An 11,047-nucleotide genomic window follows, 5' to 3' on the forward strand; every position below is an offset into this window, starting at 1 on the left:
ATTTCTTATGGTTTCTGTAAAATGAGTTGAAGCAGGAGAGTTGCATTTCTTATTGTTTTTGTAAAATGAGTTGAAGCAGGAGAGTTGCATTTCTTATTGTTTTTGTAAAATGAGTTGAAGTGGGAGAGTTGCATTTCTTATGGTTTCTGTAAAATGAGTTGAAGTGGGAGAGTTGCATTTCTTATTGTTTTTGTAAAATGAGTTGAAGCGGGAGAGCTGCATTTCTTTTGTTTTTTGTAAAATGAGTTGAAGTGGGAAATTTGCATTTCTTATGGTTTCTGCAAAATGAGATGAAGCGGGAGAGTTGCATTTCTTATGGTTTCTGTAAAATTAGATGAAGCGGGAGAGTTGCATTTTTTATGGTTTCTGTAAAATGAGTTGAAGTGGGAGAGTTGCATTTCTTATTGTTTTTGTAAAATGAGTTGAAGCGGGACAGCTGCATTTCTTATGGTTTCTGTAAAATGAGTTGAAGTGGGAGAGTTGCATTTCTTATTGTTTTTGTAAAATGAGTTGAAGCGGGACATTTGCATTTCTTATGGTTTCTGTAAAATGAGTTGAAGTGGGAGAGTTGCATTTCTTATTGTTTTTGTAAAATGAGTTGAAGCAGGAGAGTTGCATTTCTTATTGTTTTTGTAAAATGAGTTGAAGTGGGAGAGTTGCATTTCTTATGGTTTCTGTAGAATGAGTTGAAGTGGGAGAGTTGCATTTCTTATTGTTTTTGTAAAATGAGTTGAAGCGGGAGAGCTGCATTTCTTATGGTTTTTGTAAAATGAGTTGAAGTGGGTGATTTGCATTTCTTATTGTTTTTGTAAAATGAGTTGAAGCGGGAGAGTTGCATTTCTTATGGTTTCTGTAAAATGAGTTGAAGTGGGAGAGTTGCATTTCTTATTGTTTTTGTAAAATGAGTTGAAGCAGGAGAGTTGCATTTCTTATGGTTTCTGTAAAATGAGTTGAAGCGGGAGAGTTGCATTTCTTATGGTTTCTGTAAAATGAGTTGAAGCGGGACAGTTGCATTTCTTATGGTTTCTGTAAAATGAGTTGAAGCGGGAGAGTTACATTTCTTATTGTTTTTGTAAAATGAGTTGAAGCGGGAGAGCTGCATTTCTTATTGTTTTTGTAAAATGAGTTGAAGTGGGAGAGTTTCATTTCTTATAGTTTCTGCAAAATGAGTTGAAATGGGAGGGTTTCATTTCTTATTGTTTTTGTAAAATGAGTTGAAGCAGGAGAGTTGCATTTCTTATAGTTTCTGTAAAATGAGTTGAAGCGGGAGAGTTGCATTTCTTATGGTTTCTGTAAAATTAGTTGAAGCGGGAGAGTTGCATTTCTTATGGTTTCTGTAAAATGAGTTGAAGTGGGAGAGTTGCATTTCTTATGGTTTCTGTAAAATGAGTTGAAGCGGGAGAGTTGCATTTCTTATGGTTTCTGTAAAATGAGTTGAAGTGGGAGAGTTGCATTTCTTATGGTTTCTGCAAAATGAGATGAAGAGGGAGAGTTGGATTTCTTATGGTTTCTGTAAAATTAGTTGAAGCGGGAGAGTTGCATTTCTTATGGTTTCTGTAAAATGAGTTGAAGTGGGAGAGTTGCATTTCTTATTGTTTTTGTAAAATGAGTTGAAGCGGGACAGTTGCATTTCTTATGGTTTCTGTAAAATTAGTTGAAGTGGGAGAGTTGCATTTCTTATTGTTTTTGTAAAATGAGTTGAAGCGGGACAGTTGCATTTCTTATGGTTTCTGTAAAATGACTTGAAGTGGGAGAGTTGCATTTCTTATTGTTTTTGTAAAATGAGTTGAAGCAGGAGAGTTGCATTTCTTATTGTTTTTGTAAAATGAGTTGAAGTGGGAGAGTTGCATTTCTTATGGTTTCTGTAAAATGAGTGGAAGTGGGAGAGTTGTATTTCTTATTGTTTTTGTAAAATGAGTTGAAGCGGGAGAGCTGCATTTCTTATGTTTTTTGTAAAATGAGTTGAAGTGGGAGAGTTGCATTTCTTATGGTTTCTGTAAAATGAGTTGAAATGGGAGGGTTGCATTTCTTATTGTTTTTGTAAAATGAGTTGAAGCAGGAGAGTTGCATTTCTTATGGTCTCTGTAAAATTAGTTGAAGCGGGAGAGTAACATTTCTTATGGTTTCTGTAAAATGAGTTGAAGTGGGAGAGTTGCATTTCTTATGGTTTCTGTAAAATGAGTTGAAGCGGGAGAGTTGCATTTCTTATGGTTTCTGTAAAATGAGTTGTAGTGGGAGAGTTGCATTTCTTATGGTTTCTGCAAAATGAGATGAAGCGGAAGAGTTGCATTTCTTATGGTTTCTGTAAAATTAGTTGAAGCAGGAGAGTTGCATTTCTTATGGTTTCTGTAAATTGAGTTGAAGCGGGAGAGTAGCATTTCTTATTGTTTTTGTAAAATGAGTTGAAGCGGGACAGTTGCATTTCTTATGGTTTCTGTAAAATGAGTTGAAGCGGGAGAGTTGCATTTCTTATTGTTTTTGTAAAATGAGTTGAAGCGGGACAGTTGCATTTCTTATGGTTTCTGTAAAATGAGTTGAAGCAGGACAGTTGCATTTCTTATGGTTTCTGTAAAATGAGTTGAAGCAGGAGAGTTGCATTTCTTATTGTTTTTGTAAAATGAGTTGAAGTGGGAGAGTTGCATTTCTTATGGTTTCTGTAAAATGAGTTGAAGTGGGAGAGTTGCATTTCTTATTGTTTTTGTAAAATGAGTTGAAGCGGGAGAGCTGCATTTCTTCTGTTTTTTGTAAAATGAGTTGAAGTGGGAGAGTTGCATTTCTTATGGTTTCTGTAAAATGAGTTGAAATGGGAGAGTTGCATTTCTTATTGTTTTTGTAAAATGAGTTGAAGCAGGAGAGTTGCATTTCTTATGGTCTCTGTAAAATTAGTTGAAGCGGGAGAGTAACATTTCTTATGGTTTCTGTAAAATGAGTTGAAGTGGGAGAGTTGCATTTCTTATGGTTTCTGTAAAATGAGTTGAAGCGGGAGAGTTGCATTTCTTATGGTTTCTGTAAAATGAGTTGTAGTGGGAGAGTTGCATTTCTTATGGTTTCTGCAAAATGAGATGAAGCGGAAGAGTTGCATTTCTTATTGTTTTTGTAAAATGAGTTGAAGTGGGAGAGTTGCATTTCTTATGGTTTCTGTAAAATGAGTTGAAGTGGGAGAGTTGCATTTCTTATTGTTTTTGTAAAATGAGTTGAAGCGGGAGAGCTGCATTTCTTATGTTTTTTGTAAAATGAGTTGAAGTGGGAAAGTTGCATTTCTTATGGTTTCTGTAAAATGAGTTGAAATGGGAGGGTGGCATTTCTTATTGTTTTTGTAAAATTAGTTGAAGCAGGAGAGTTGCATTTCTTATGGTTTCTGTAAAATGAGTTGAAGCGGGAGAGTTGCATTTCTTATGGTCTCTGTAAAATTAGTTGAAGCGGGAGAGTAACATTCCTTATGGTTTCTGTAAAATGAGTTGAAGTGGGAGAGTTGCATTTCTTATGGTTTCTGTAAAATGAGTTGAAGCAGGAGAGTTGCATTTCTTATGGTTTTTGTAAAATGAGTTGTAGTGGGAGAGTTTCATTTCTTATGGTTTCTGCAAAATGAGATGAAGCGGAAGAGTTCTATTTCTTATGGTTTCTGTAAAATTAGTTGAAGCGGGAGAGTTGCATTTCTTATGGTTTCTGTAAAATGAGTTCAAGCTGGAGAATAGCATTTCTTATTGTTTTTGTAAAATGAGTTGAAGCGGGACAGTTGCATTTCTTATTGTTTTTGTAAAATGAGTTGAAGCAGGAGAGTTGCATTTCTAATGGTTTCTGTAAAATGAGTTGAAGCTGGAGAGTTGCATTTCTTATGGTTTCTGTAAAATGAGTTGAAGCGGGAGAGTTGCATTTCTTATTGTTTTTGTAAAATGAGTTGAAGCGGGAGAGTTGCATTTCTTATTGTTTTTGTAAAATGAGTTGAAGTGGGAGAGTTGCATTTCTTATGGTTTCTGTAAAATGAGTTGAAGTGGTAGAGTTGCATTTCTTATTGTTTTTTAAAATGAGTTGAAGCGGGAGAGCTGTATTTCTTATGTTTTTTGTAAAATGAGTTGAAGTGGGAGAGTTGCATTTCTTATGGTTTCTGTAAAATTAGTTGAAATGGGAGGGTTGCATTTCTTATTGTTTTTGTAAAATGAGTTGAAGCAGGAGAGTTGCATTTCTTATGGTTTCTGTAAAATGAGTTGAAGCGGGAGAGTTGCATTTCTTATGGTTTCCGTAAAATGAGTTGAAGTGGGAGAGTTGCATTTCTTATGGTTTCTGCAAAATGAGATGAAGTGGGAGAGTTGCATTTCTTATGGTTTCTGTAAAATGAATTGAAGTGGGAGAGTTGCATTTCTTATGGTTTCTGTAAAATGAATTGTAGCGGGAGAGTTGCATTTCTTAATGTTAAAGTGTCACACTTACCTGGCAGGGGAAATACCACAATCACGAAGGTGGTTTTCCTAGGGTGATGCTCCTCCATAAGCATATTTTTCGTTAGCATGAATTTTCTGAAGGGTATGAAGTCTGAAACTCAATGTCTATCATTATTTCCTGACTTTAATCTTTAATGACTAGCTAATGATTTGCCAGAAAAAACACAATGTTATGAAATACGGAACAAAAAATATGACCCAAAAATCTGAACATTCTGCAAAACATCTGATAAGTATGAACAGGAGTACTTGTTTTGTTGTAACGAAAACCAAGTACCAACCTCTGAGCATTCTGCTGTGACCTGGCAACACAACAGAAAAGAACACCACTTCTGTCTCCTTCAAGCTTTTCAGCTTAGTTGGTCAACTTAAAGTGTTCAAAGGCTGTAGTTTGCATTTTTAATTCTTCACCATACACTAGTCTTTGACCAAAAAGAATTAGAAATGCAAACAGCAGCCTTCGAGCAGTTTGCAAAAAACTGTATTTAAATGACCTCAGTTTAAACTTCAGTTCAGTTCAGAACTTGACTTTACAAAAAATGTATTTGGAATTAGGACCCAGTTCCTTTCACCCATAAAGGACAAAGCTATGAAAGAAAGTTAATTCTACGCATTTTTCTACACATACACATGCATGTGCGTACACCAAACAGGTTTACCCTTTTCCAAGTCGATAATATCACCAGCAGAGTCTACCGGGACAGTTTCAGACAATGCAGAATTTTTTTTTTTGGTTTCATAAAGGTGTTGCTCTTCTTTTTAGGAACTGTCATCCATAAGTAAAGTCATCAATAGCAGAATCCCATCTTTTAGATATCTTTTTGTACCTGTAGCCAGTTCCAGCTGAAATTTTGAGTTTCCATTCTACCATTTAATTTTTTTGTGATTTGAAGGGGCCACTTAGGAATTCATGGCACCCCATTATTTTAGCCTCAAGACTATAAAATTCAGAGGAATTTGGCACGGTTGAAAGGTATGCACATACCTTTCTGTGTTCATAATGTACAGCAACATGTATGGTTCTGTTCACACAAGCTGGATGTTACAATCATGCTGATGAGGAATGGATTACCTCATTTACTGTTAATTTTTCTGAACACAGTGCTGAAATTAATGTAATTTAAAAACAGTTTAGCTACATGGGCAGCACATGTTCATAGTTTGCAATCCTAAACCAAGGTCATTCTTAGTATACCATCTTCCATCAGGATGATGCCATCACATTAACTGTTTTCAATGCCTGGAAAACATGCTTTTGCAGTTAAGTTGTGATAGGTAGGCAAGTAGGTCTCAAGTTTAGAGCCTGTATGTAGGTAGATTGCGTCTGTAAGTTTGAATCTCATGTTATCCAATCTGTGCTTGAAGATGTTAACACTGGAATGTTACAGTGTCAGCTGAGTATTGTGCCAAGGTAAGGTTCCTCAGAGTAACAGTCTACAAAGTGTGTTGTGGAATATTTATTCTTGTCATTTAATTAATATTTTGTAAATATTTTTTTCTGTTTCCAAACACCTTTTTTTTTTTAAACATTGCTATGACCTACATTGACTGACACCTGAGTGGCTACACATTTGATAGCGGACGGCCATAATTAGTAATCATGTTCCAAAATATTTGATTTGTAAGCCTTTTGATTCTTGATTGTTTTGAAAGAGAATGCATACAGCTGTACACATGCAATACAACTATTGAGACATATTACATTCTGATATGTCTATAGTTGTTTTGATTAAACATATCACATTGCTTTGTCCCCCAGATTCTCAAAAGCTTGCATGGCGTGCATGATTAGTGTAAGATGAAATTTTGCCAATATGGTGGCCAAGCAATATGCCATATTGGCAAAATTTCATCTTACACTAATCATGCACGCCGTGCAAGCTTTTGAGAATCTGGGGGACAAAGCAATGTGATATGTTTAATCAAAACAACTATAGACATATCAAAATGTAATATGGCGGCTGAGCAATGACTGCAGTGGTGGTGCTGCGGTAGCGTTGTCGCCTCATAGCAAGACGTTGTCCAGTTCGATTCTCAGTTAGACCGTCTTCTGTGTGGAGGCATACGTGAATGGGGTGTGCCTTCGTGTGCAAAAATCCACTACCAATCTTTAGTGGACCGGAGTTCCACTGTGGCGACCCCTAACCGGGAAAAGCCGAAAGACACAAACAAAATGGCAGCCGAGCAATCCACGTATGTGCACGTTTGATGTGCGCGAGCGCTGTAGCACCAGTGCTGCACGTTCCCAGCCCCTGTATGCAAATCACCCCATTTGCAGGTGAAAACCATGCAAATGAGGTAAATCTGCCATGCAGGAATCAGGGCATGCAGGACTAGTGTAATATGCAGAAATGTACTCAGTTAGTAACCGAGTACGGTACTGCAAACTTCAAAACTGAGCTATGACAGCTCCAAATAAAGGCTGCATATCATTGAGGAATCATGCCAATGGCCAGGTAGAAGGCCACTGGCATTGCAAACAATGCCAAATGTACAAAATATAACTTTTATGATATGTCTGCCGATCACGGCCGTTGAAGCATAGGGCAGTGGCTCGCAAACAGGATTGGTGTGAAAATAAGAAAATAAACCTAAAAAAAGCAGTCTAACTAAAATCAGTATTCCGCCATGCAAGTCAATGTCAGGCAAAAGACAACCTGGCCAGTGAGTAGCAGTTGCTAAGGGGGGAGGCACAGTGTGACACATGTAACTATGCATTAGCAGGCAATTCTATGCAAATGAGGGGAAGGATAGTGAATCCTGGTTTTCCCCAGCATGTGAGGCAGGTCCCAACAGTGTATGAGTATGAATAGCTGAGTGCAAGACTAGGAGGTAGGTGACATCATGTGTGGGAGTGTCAGGCATACTGTCAGCAGATTGGAGCCCTGTGGCTCGAGGTCGCATCCAGCTTAGCACAGCAAAGCCAGGGGGTGTGTCTAAACCTGCCCAGCACGTATGACAAAGTGTAAGCATGTGTGTGCACCAAGCAATGACATCTACAGGAAGATAAAGGAAGTGAACCCAGGAAATAGCAGCAGTGTGCACACTGGAGTACACCGATTGTGTGGCACGCCCCCTGGATGAATCAGAAGGGCAATGGGAAGGGAAAGCAGCAGTAGGAAGTTAATCAAGGGGTACAAGGTTCGCTGCCAGCTGAAATGTATCAGAATCAGCCAATTACACAGGCAGCAGACCAGCCCAGCCCAGAACACCACTATAAACTATGCAAACACCTACACCTCCATTTTTTCACACACCCTACACCACAGGTGTAAACAAGCGGGGAACTTTTAACACTCACAACAGCAAAATGTTAGGGGCTGCAATAGCTATCATACAACTTGTGGAAGAGGCTAAGGGTGGTGAGGATGGGAATGCTGCAGACCAACCCACAGTGTGGAGACAGAGAAGAGTGTACAGACCCAGGGTAACCTACCAAGGGCTACATGAGCTGGAGATAGTGAAGTGCTATAAGGTGGATAGGGACCTCCTACAGCAGATTGTTGAGCTGTGCTGGCCATGCCTGACACATAACTAACAGAGGGGAACCCATCCCAGCGGAAACAAAGGTATATGTAGGCCTAAGAATACTAGCTACAGGGACATTCCAAATGCCAACTGAGGATATGATGGGGATCTCACAGGCATCAGCATCCAGGGTACTCCACCAGTTCCTGGATGCCATGGCACCACATGTCGGTGAGCACGTATATTTCCCCCTCACCCGTGAGGCGTTGGCCAGCAGTATGCATCTCTTCCAGCAAATAGCAGAATAGCCTGAGGTAGTGGGTGCAATAGACTGCATGCACATATGCATCAAAGCACCACCCGGTGAGCAGGGTAGGGTCTACATCAACCGCAATGGCTTCTTCTCCATCAACTGCCAGGTCATGTACGATGCCCAGGGCATAATACTGAACGTGTGCGCTGGCTGCCCTGGAAGTTATCATGATTCCCACATCTGACATCTGACGCAGCTGTACCAGAAATTTGCCAATGGGGGCATCCCACATGGTCACCTAGTGGGGGATGCTGGATACGAACTGGAGCTGTGGCTGATGACACCCATCAGAAACACACACCCACCCAAACAAGAACTCCATAATGAGGCACACTCACAAACAATAATCATAATAGAGCATGTGTTTGGGATGCTCAAGTCATGGTTCCAGTGCCTGGACACATCCGGTGGAGCCTTGCAGTACTCACTAACTACATGCACCCAAATCATCTTTGTATGTGCCATGCTACACAATATGATCCTGTGGAAACAGCTGCAGCAAGAGCAGCAAGGGGTAGGGCCACATAGCCCCCCACCAATGCCAAGGCCTGCACAGGCACAGAGTGACTCAGAGGAGGAACAACCTAAGCCTGCCCCAGTAGGCAGAAGGAGGCATGCCCAGTATGCCCTGGCCCTGGCAAAGAGGCAACACATAGCACATACACTGACATGGGAGGAACCCAGGGAATAGCACCTCTCTCTGACTCTTACATACAGTAAAAGGGAAGCCAAACATTACACTACCTGTGCCTAACCATGAGTAGGCAGTTTACTACATGTATCTGATATAGGCAGCCCTGCAGCACCACCCGCAATACTGGGACAACCACAAGATAAGTGACTCACACATGCCAGTCAGGAGGGGGGGGGTCACATACCCAACAACAGTTACAGCCAGCAGGACAGGTGTAGACAAACACAAACAAATGCTGTACTATGGCCTCTGAATGAGGGGTATAGGTGACCCCCACCCAGGCCTACATGGACAGACTACAGCAGGCTAGGTAGTGGGATGTCAGATGTGACATCTAGGAAGTCAGAAACTAATGTGTATGCAATGAAAAGATAAGAACGGTAGTACACTGGTATGGCGTAGCCAGCATGATAGGTAAGACTACTGACTGAAATGGACTACAGGACATACCAGTACAGTCCTAGCAAATGTGTACAACTGTCAGGTGTACCCCCCCACCCCATATAGAAATATAGTAACAGTCAGGTGTGCCCCCCCAATCCTGTGTAGAAACATCGAAATAGTCAGGTGTACCCCCCACTATGCAAACATGTTGCAACAGTCAATGCCAAATGATCGGTGGATACCCTGCAGACACAGCATGCTACCTGTCGGTGTACAACTCAAAGGTCAGCTGTGCAGTACAAACCACTGGACATGCTCCACACATGCAAAACAGACAGCCTTACTGGGCATGCTCACACACTTAAACACATGAAGGCCATGTATGCAAACACCAGTGGACCAGACATATCCAGCGGTTGCAATTGTTACTGCAGACACATGTCAGTATGCACCACTCATGCCTTGCACACACAGTGGATAGGAATGCAGACATATATGTAAGGTTAACACACCATAATACGCCAAAGGTAGATGGATATAGATGTGTGGAAGAGGGTAACCGTGACAAGAAGCCATCCATGCCTGTCCCACCAAGCACACAGCCAAAGGGCCCCAAACGCATCAGATGCAGATGTCACACACTGCAGTTACTAGTGACCAGTACCTGTCAGCACCACAGAATATGTGGTCCATGTGCCAGCTGAGCAACATGGCTGTACAAGGATGTAGTCAGCTAGTTGCCCTATACACGCACCTGTGACATATGACCCCATGTGTGGCCACCTGTGGCATGTCACCCTTACATGAATGGTGTATGGGCCATGCACACACTGGCCACCCCATAGCGGTACCCTGACAAGCCTGCTGAGGTTATCCAATGTGAAGTACACCTTTGAGAGACTTGTATGTCCCATAACTGCGTATTGCTATAGTGTGATAGACTAGTTAGGTAGGAGTTCTAACCCCAGACATGGCAACTGTGAGTGTGTGTGTTTGTCTCTTTTAAACTGTATAGAGAACAATGCCTTTTAGGCTACTCACACCCCTTACTATTCAAATACCCTACTTTGGCAAGGCTGCTGATGTCACCCACCTAGAAATACACCCCTGGGAAAGCTGTAGCCCAGTAATCTCCGTAGCGCATGCTGTAACTGCGTACTGATATAGTGTGATAATGTTGTTAAGTAGGAGGTCAAACCCCAGATGTTGCAACTGTGCATGTGTGAGTCTGTGTGTGTGAGTCTGTGTGCGTGTTTGTCTGTCACTGTCTGTGTAGAGAGCAATGCTTTTTAGGCTAATCACACCCCTTACAAGTCGAATACCCACCTTTGGCAAGGCTGCTGATGTCACGCAACATGAAATATACCTCTGGGACAATTATAGCCCAGTAATCTCCATAGCATGTCCCGTAACATCATAAGACCATAGTGTGATTAAGGAGTTAGTTGGGAGTTCTAGCCCCCAACCTACCAACTGTGTGTGTATGTGTGCATGTCTGACTGTGTGAAGAGCAGTGCTTTTAGGGTACTCACACCCCCTACATTTCACATACCCAACTTTGGCAAGGCTGCTGATGTCACCCACCTAGAAATACTCTCCTGGGAAAGCTGTAGCCCAAAAATCTCCATAGCGCATGCTGTAACTGTGTACTGCTATAGTGTGATAATGTAGTTAGGTAGGAGGCCAAACCCCAGACGTGGCAACTGTACATGTGTGTATATGTTTGTGCGCATGTCTGACTGTGTAGAG

At 41.1% G+C, this 11,047-nt stretch overlaps 1 pseudogene; it reads left to right on the top strand.

Annotated features, from left to right (window-relative positions):
* The first annotated feature begins 4,420 nt into the window (after nt 1-4,420).
* Nucleotides 4,421-4,518, top strand: LOC122802981 (annotated as a pseudogene).
* Nucleotides 4,519-11,047: the final 6,529 nt, after the last annotated feature.

The sequence above is a fragment of the Protopterus annectens genome, chromosome 5.part0, assembly GCF_019279795.1.
Source record: "Protopterus annectens isolate FY-2018-M chromosome 5.part0, PAN1.0, whole genome shotgun sequence".
NCBI classification, from domain to species: Eukaryota; Metazoa; Chordata; order Ceratodontiformes; family Protopteridae; genus Protopterus; species Protopterus annectens.